Genomic DNA, 8,369 nt, shown 5'->3' with positions numbered 1-8,369 from the left:
CCAGCAACACAGACATCCCAAGCACTGTGGTCCTTCCAGTGGAACACAAGGCACTGCAGCAACATTTCCCATTTTTATTTTCTTTTTTTTTTTCCCCTCCACAACAAAAAGGCACAAACTTGCAGGGTGGTTCTTTGAACCAGCTTTTCCATCTGGGGTGAGGGCGTAGCCAAGCTCAGAAGTGATGTGAGCTGCACGATGGCTGTTCAGCAGTCAATGATACACTACTGGAGGTCTCAACCCAGTTCTCAGTGAACAAATGGCTGTGTAAAAATAGCCATTACCTAAGAAGACCATTTTCATTCCAGGACAAAAGAATGTCGGGCTGGAAATTGCAGAATTAATCCCTTGAGTCTGCAACCCACCACAACGTCTCGGCTTTAATTTGCAATAGAAAAAAAAATAAAAAAATCACATTGTGGTGACCAAGAACAAAGGCCACAAAATAAGAATTAATTTTAATATGAAATACCAATGAAACAAAGGGCAAATTGCACCCTCCCCCCTAAAAGAAGGTTCCAGGGGAACCTGAGAACTCCTTCCAGGGCCTAAAGGAGCTCCAGGAAAGCTGGAGAGGGGAGTTTGGACAAGGATGGAGGGACAGGATAAGGGGGAATGGCTTCCCACTGCCAGAGGGCAGGAATAGATGGGATTTTGGGATGAAATTCTTCACTGTGAGGGTGGTGAGGCCCTGGCCCAGGGTGCTCAGAAAAGCCCCATCCCTGGAAGTGTCCAAGGCCAGGTTGGATGGGGCTTGGAGCAGCAAAGGGACACTGGTTGGAAACAACAGGCCACCTAAAATAACAGTCCAGGTGTTCCCTTCCTGCCAGCCTGCTCCACATCCTCGTTCTTCACACTAAAACCTGGCCAAATTTATGCCCACAAAATCCTGTCTGCTCAAATCCTGGTGAAGGGCTGCGCTGGGACAGAGATGAAAAACTACAAACCAACCTTTGGGAGAGCACCACAGGATGGAAGGGCCATTCAGACAAGCAGAGAATTTATCTGTTGTGACTAATATTGTTAAAAGGAGAAGCAGATTAGCAGCAGGTTAGAACCAAACACAGCAGCTGGTTCCCAGTGACTAACCAGGGCAAGCAGGGATAACGAAGCGTCTGCCAGAGGAATTCTCCAAATACACCCAAAAGAGTGCAGGTGTAGAAGGCCACGCTAACAGAGATCAGAATGACACCCAGCTTTCTCCTCGTGGTGCTGAGCCTCAGGAAGATGCTCCTGAGTGATGCCAGCAGCAAACATTGTCCCCCCAGCATTCCCAAGAGCTCCAGCCATGTCCACTCTCCTTTCTCACCAACTGCCCCTCCCTCCAGTGCCACCAACCCCAAAACCAAGCTGCTGCACACAAAGGATTAAAAGGACAAAAAAACCACCCCAAAACACCCATTAGAATAATCATAATAATAAAAACTCAGTGAACCCATTTTTCAGGGTTCACAGAGAACCTTTTAGGCACAGCCCAAATGTCAGGGTCACCCAGAGAATGCCGGTCTGCAGGTGGCAGCTGCATCCTGCCATCACTGGAGTGTATTAAAACCATCTGAGCACGCTCCTGTGCTCCCTGTGTACCACTGAGTGCTCAGGGAAGAGCTGGCAAAGGTTAGCCCTTTAAAAAGTTTACCTCTGAATCAGTGCTGATAGGAAAGAAAAGCAAGCAGATGTTGGATGAGTAACTCAAACGGGATTTCAGAGCATTCAAAAAAAGAAAAGTGTCCCTGGGGGATTTCTCTGGATTTCATGTTTAGCACATGTTAAAAGCAGTCACTGGTGCAGGTATGTCACAACACAATATTGGGTTAGCACATGGGCAGACTGGGACTGACAGCTCCCAACATCTCTGGGGTGCCCAGCCACATCCCAGGGTAACAACACAGCTCTGGGCAGGGAGATCTGCCCTCAGCACAGCTTTTGGGAAGTCCTCAGGACAGTACATCAATGCAAATGCTTCTAAACCTAATCCTTCTACCCTGGTCTCTCAGAGATTACTTTGGTTCTCACTGTCCAGCTTTGGAACAGACAACACTTGCAGCTTCCAGTGCCCAAAGAGCGGCTGCTAAAAGAATTGAGGGAACAGACAACACAAAAAGAGCAGCTGCTATGCATTTTGACTTGAAAACACTGGTAAGTTTTGTGCCTAGCCCAGTTGCAGTCGAGTGTCTGCTGCAGGAAGGGGGCAGGAGGAAGCCCTGAAGGCAGAGCCCGTGAGGATGAGGCAGAACCCCAGCTGGAGGGGACCAATGCCACCTCACACAGGGGGACACAGACTCTTCCTGACAAAACACCCTCCTCCTTCACTGCTGAACACCCTCAGCTCCATGGCAGAGCTCACATTTCCTCCATTTATAAATCTGCCTCTTGCAAAGCCCCATTTCCAACACCGGAATTCCGATTTGCCATCGCAATCTTTAAACCTACAACTAAAAACTGTCATTTTCAACACTGCCCAAGCGGCAAATGGGGAAGAAAATCAAAACCCCAACCACGAAGGTCTTTAAAAAAATTTAAATAAAATAGTTAGAAAGTGCACAAAGCTGTTGTGGCTGCTGCACAGCGATGAGAAAAGCGCTCAGTAAATCACCCGCCTGACCGCTGGGCAAGGGCCAGCATTCCCTGAGAACCTGGCTGGCAGCAGCACTTCCACAGGTTCTCCACCACAGCCTGCTTGAATTTGCTTTTTAACTACCCAGAGATATGACATCAGCCTTTGCTGGCAAAACAGCCTCAAAAAAAACCCAAAAAACCCAATAAAAACAAGCCCAGGTAACGTTGCAGCTGTGTGAGTACGTGGAAAGGTGCAGTTCAGCAGAGCCTGGATCTGGACAGGAGACCCCTCTACAAAGAATGCTAAGTAAAAAAGACCCAGGTCTATTTAGAAATGAGAAAGCACAGATAAAGCAGTTAAATTTTAGTAAGATTGCCATACCCCACTTTTTTTTTTCTCTCCATCCACCCCATTTCTCTCCACCTATTTCATTCAGGGACTGTCACTCAGTCCCACACAAGGGAGGGATCTCCACTGTGTCTTACAAAGTCTTGGAGGGGAGGAGAAGCTCAGCACTTGCCTACATGACTTGAGGTATTTTTCTGACACCCCAAAACCAGAGCCCTGCACAAAACCAGCTGGTAAATACCCACAAGGAGCAAAAAACCACTGGCTAATAGAAAAGAGGCGGCCACACTGCTCACACACAACATAAATCTGATTAACATGGTGTATAAAACCAATCTAGCAGCGAAGGGGAGAACAAGCCCTGTCTCCACATGATTTTGGGGGTGTTTTTAGCACCCACACACCATTTTTCAATTTCCAGAGTGAACTCTGGAAAGAAACTGAGGCAGCAGGCTTAGGGATCCAGATTTTTTTAATTTCCATCTGTGTTTAGCCTGCTTCTCCTCTCCTCTGTGACTCACCAGAAAAATGGAAGTAGAGGAAACTGCTCAGAGATTAAGCTGAAAAGCAAACACAGAGAAAAAAGGGATGACTTCACACTATGGAGTCCGAGTGGTCTGGTGATGCTGCACACCAGCTGCTCCAAAAATTCACCAAAATTCCTCTCTTCAGTGGGGAAAATCACAGGGGACAGGGTGGGCTGCAAGCACTGCTTACAGAGTCTCTGTGGGAGTCTCTTCAGGCCAGCCCAGGATTTTTATATATGGAGCCTCCAGGCACAAAATGTCCTGAGGACAAGTGGTCTCATAATTGGTTAAAAAAGGCAGAGAGGGTCAATCTCTGAAACACTGGGTTTGTGGCTACCTCTGTACTCAATTTCACTACTGTTTCTCTTCTCTCCACAGTCAAATCCTGCTATTTACTCCCACCTACATACCATCAGGCAGATGGGAGACACTCAGCATAATTCTTCACTCTGATCCCTCCCCGTGTCCCTCCAAAACCTGATTTGGTTTTTCTATGCAGCAAGAACAAAAATCATATTAAACTGCAGGGGAAAAAAAAAAAAACCCACCAAAAAAACCAAACCCACAACCCAACCAGCTATGCTACACACAGGATTTGCATCTGATCCCAAATTTCCTTCCCAGCCAGTGCGTATGTTTTGCAGATTTCCACCGTAGCAGGACTTTCATCCCCTCCCTGTGCACAGCCACTGCTTGTCTTGCAGTGTGAGATTGAAGTAGACAAGTGTGAAAGAATCATATAGGGCTCAACATCATTAGGCTCACCCTGAAAGCACAAGAGTTGACAGGTCTGAGGAAGCAACTTCCGATTTTCCCCTGGGGCTCAGATTTGGGAGCTGGGAGGTTGGGGAGAGAAAGGAAGATCTTGAAAAAAATAAAGAAGGAGGCTGGGTGTTTGTCTTCTCTCTGCAATCTTGGGGGAGCCGTGAGGCTACCAAGACGTCAGAAATTATGAGGAATTAAACAGCTATGAAAAGCCTCGAGTTAAACCTAAACCCAAACTGCGAAAACACAATGAAAGTTCAGCCTGTTAGAAATAATGTGCTGGGCAAAACATTAACACATTTACACTTGAAAGTTGTGAAAGAGTCAGAATCACCCTGCTTAAAATGTATCAGTCAGACGAGATCTGATTTCAGGACAGAGCATCCTGCACATACATAAAAGAAAGTACTTGAATAGGCGTCATAACACAAACATCCATTTATTTTCTGCCAAATAAGATCAGTGTTCTTTCTCCACAAAATAATGTTCCCTGCAAAATGCTGGAGCTCAGCTTGCTCCTTTTTTTTTTTTTTAACAGAAAAAAAGCTCACCAAACTGAATAGCCCCAAATATTTCAGTTATTAAAACAGGCTCAGTTGCACACTTCGGGGCATTTGTCCTTAATTCAGACTGTTGGGTTCACACAAATTAAAATATAAAATACCCTCACCTTAAAGGCTGGCAGTTCAGTTCTGCCTGAAAAATCAACCAGGCTTTGCACAACTGAATCAATGGCAAAGTTAAGATCCTGCCCACTGAAAAAAATCCAGTGGTTTAAGACTTGGGGCTATTATGCAATGGTTACCCCATCATCATCATCATCATCACCATCATCCCAGGTAATCCTCAGTGGCCTGTGGACGGATAAATGGCATCTCTGAATGGGAGCTGCAGCTTGAAACTGTATTTGTGGGGGCTTGGTTTGGGGTGGTTTTAAATTGGTTTTGTATTTATGTGTGGAAATCAAGTGTGAACCACTGAAGATCAAGTCATCGGTGCTGATGGCCAGCAAGATCAGGATCAAATCTGATGGCCAGAAACCAGGCAGGCAGGTACATTTTGTACTTCTCAAGGCCTTTGAGTCTGCCTTGTTCAGAAAACAACACAACAGCTCCGTGCAGACAGCACAGAGAGAAAAGGGCACCGACACAAAGTGGAGGGAGATAAACAAACCAACAGGATTTATCAGCATGGGCACCCCAAAAGCAACCAATGTGCATCCCCAGCAGCTCAGAAAGGAGGTGAGAGACAAAGAGCAAACTCAGGGAGTTGTGTAAAAAAGTACCCCCTCATTTTGGGGGAGCTGCTTCATGATTTTTTAAATAAATACACCTGGCACACAGGTTGCAATGGGAGTATATACTCATTAATTTCCAGAGCAGTGTCAGCTTTCCAGATACCAGCTTGTCCCACAGCAATGGCTGTAACTGAATACAAACCCTCCGGGTCACTGTTCTGCCTGGGGTATTAAACAGCACCGAGGAATAAAAGGCAGAATGAATATTTCAAGTGGCTGCAGGCACCAGAAGTAATGGATGAGGATGAGAACTGAGCAGCCCCTGAGCTGAGCTGTTCCATGGTACAAGTGGGCTGGCTTTCAAAAGCCATGACCAGCCAAAATTTCCAGAAGCAAGCCACAATTCATGGCATTCCCATTTATACCCTACCCAGGTGAGATGTTTCACCTGCTTTGTTTCCAGGCATTCAGCACTTCTGAAATCACTCTTCCCCATCACATGTGGCTGAACAAACACTGACTCTCCTAAAAAATTTGGTTTATCTTCCCCTGATTCAACTTCAACAAGGGGGAAGTTCTTTCAGCTGCAATCCCAAATTGTTGGGAGGGGCTGACTGAGGTCTCCTCTTTGTAATTTACTGATCTCTGATATCCCCCAAAACTGATTTAACAAGTCCTGCCTGTTAAAGTGAAAACCAGGCAGGCAGAAACTCTTCCTGCTATTCAGGTGCTTGCCAGAAAACTCAGCTGCAAAATATTTCTGTGCAGCACCGAAAGCCTCTCCCGAAACCTTTCATGTGTCTCTCTACACATCAAGCTCCCTTTCTTCTTCCTTTTATCTTCATATTTAGATAATTCTCACTAAAAGCAAGGTGGTCGTTCTTGTGAAATTACCATAACGTCTCTTGATGGACTTTTAAGATCTCTGCTGCTTGTTACACAGCGCTGCGATGTGTTTTGCCAAGAAGCGAGACATTGTTTATTCTTGTATTAGGGAGACAAAGTGTTTCCCACTTAAAGGGCTTCATCTCTCCTAAAAACACGGTGCAGCAGAAAGAGTGGCAGAGCTGGAGGGAGGAGGCTCCTGATGGCACCGGAATTTCAATTCCATTGATTAGCCAGCATCGCTGGAGTAAGGAGATTTAATGCCGAGCCCGGTGTAAATTGGATTCCAATTGCTGTCCCTGTGTAAAAGGGGGTCTCACATAAAGGATTAAACGCAGGCCAAGGGTGCACAATGAACCCACTGGCTCATTCACAATCAGCTTTGTGTACTCATTAGAAAAGGGAGCTAATCACCCCAGTTTGTGCTGGTTTCAGAGCTGCCAGCACAAAAGGCTGTGACCTCCCACTGCGAGTCAAAGACAAAATATCCCACTTTCTCCCATGTACCAAAACCTCTCATTTTGTGCCTCCAAAATTCAACCTTCTGATGGACCCACAATAAAAATTAGCTATGGTCAGCAAGACTCAGCTACCCCTAAAATCCCAATTATGTTGCTTAATATAGGGGGTGAATTAGGAAAACTAAACATGTGTCCAGTGAGGAGTCTTCCAGTGACCTAGTTCTGTCCCAGTGTGTGGCTTGCTTGTAAATGTGATCGGAGCATGTGCAATGCAACAAAGCCCAGAGATTTCCTAAGCAGTCTCCCAGGTAATCAAAAATCACATTTTAAGCAGCACATGGAGGAGTATCCCCACACCTGTTGGCACAGCGCAGGAGTTAAACCAGAAGTCGTAAGAAGCAGGAAAATGGAAGTTCTGCTGCAAGAGCAGTTGTGGAACAAAGTGCTGGGCAAGGGGGTGTCTCCTGCCCCCACAGCCCCTTGAGTCCTACCAGCAGCTGCTTGAAAAGAAAAAGTCCTCCAAGGCTGGGCAGCAGCCCTTGCACACCCCTGTGGCAAATTCACAGCACAGAGGTCGGGGTGATGGGCACCAATGGGTCCTTGAACCCTCTTCGCATCTCCCTGGTGAAAGAACATCTCAGCCCCTCCAAAATGGGGTGAAGAAACAACACCTCACCCCTGGGGTGAGTGCCACACTGAAGCCTTTTTCAGGGTGACAGCCCCCACGCTCCACCTTGAGACCCCACCTTGCTGATGCTCCTGTCCATCGTTCTCCACGGACCCTCGGCACTTTTGGCCAGCACAGCTCCCCCAGCAGAGCTGCAACCGCTGCCCCTCCCGTTCAGCATCTTGAAATAGCTCCGTGCCACTGCTGGGAAATGTGGCATCAGCACTGCGGCCGCGTATTTTTAGCACAGTAAACGTTTTGTCCTTTTGGAGATGAGTTAATTGCCCGGCTTCCTCTTCCTCCTGTTCCGTCTCCCGGCTGCTTGGCCAGGCTGTCCGGTCTCCCACACGGCCGAGGACGTGTCCAGGGAAAGCAGTGACAGCAACCAGCTCGTGGAAATGCCATGGGCACTTCCAAAACACCTCCCTGGCTGTGAGAGGAGCTGGTCCGTGTGTCCTCTCACTGCAGGCCACGACACAGATAGCAATAAACACCACAGGGACACTGCTGACCGCTTCTGATGCTGCAGTAACCCAAGAGGCAATAACCCAATACTTATTCTCACAGAATCCACCCCAAACTGTGCCAGACAGACCCTCACAAGCAATAAACCACACCCACTTCACGAGGATCTCAGGGAAGAGCACACCATAATAACACTCAGGGGTCAAGGAAGGTTCAGATTGACCTTGCATGATGTTAAATTATCCTGGGCCTAGAATGTAACCCTTGGCTTCCAATTTATCTTTTGCTACAGAAAGCCCCAGGCCACAGGAAAACTCCCAGCATCCATGGGATGTTCAGATTAGGAAAATAAAATCCGAAATCCCAAGCAGTGTGAGGAGGCAGGACCCAATATCACAATAGGCCTTTACTGTGCACAGCTGCCTTCCCAAAGAACCAGGGGAAGCAATTCCCGGTT

The sequence above is a fragment of the Parus major genome, chromosome 4A, assembly GCF_001522545.3.
Source record: "Parus major isolate Abel chromosome 4A, Parus_major1.1, whole genome shotgun sequence".
Classification (NCBI taxonomy): Eukaryota; Metazoa; Chordata; class Aves; order Passeriformes; family Paridae; genus Parus; species Parus major.
The sequence above is the reverse complement of the archived record's forward strand: the minus strand, read 5'-3'. Positions refer to the sequence as shown.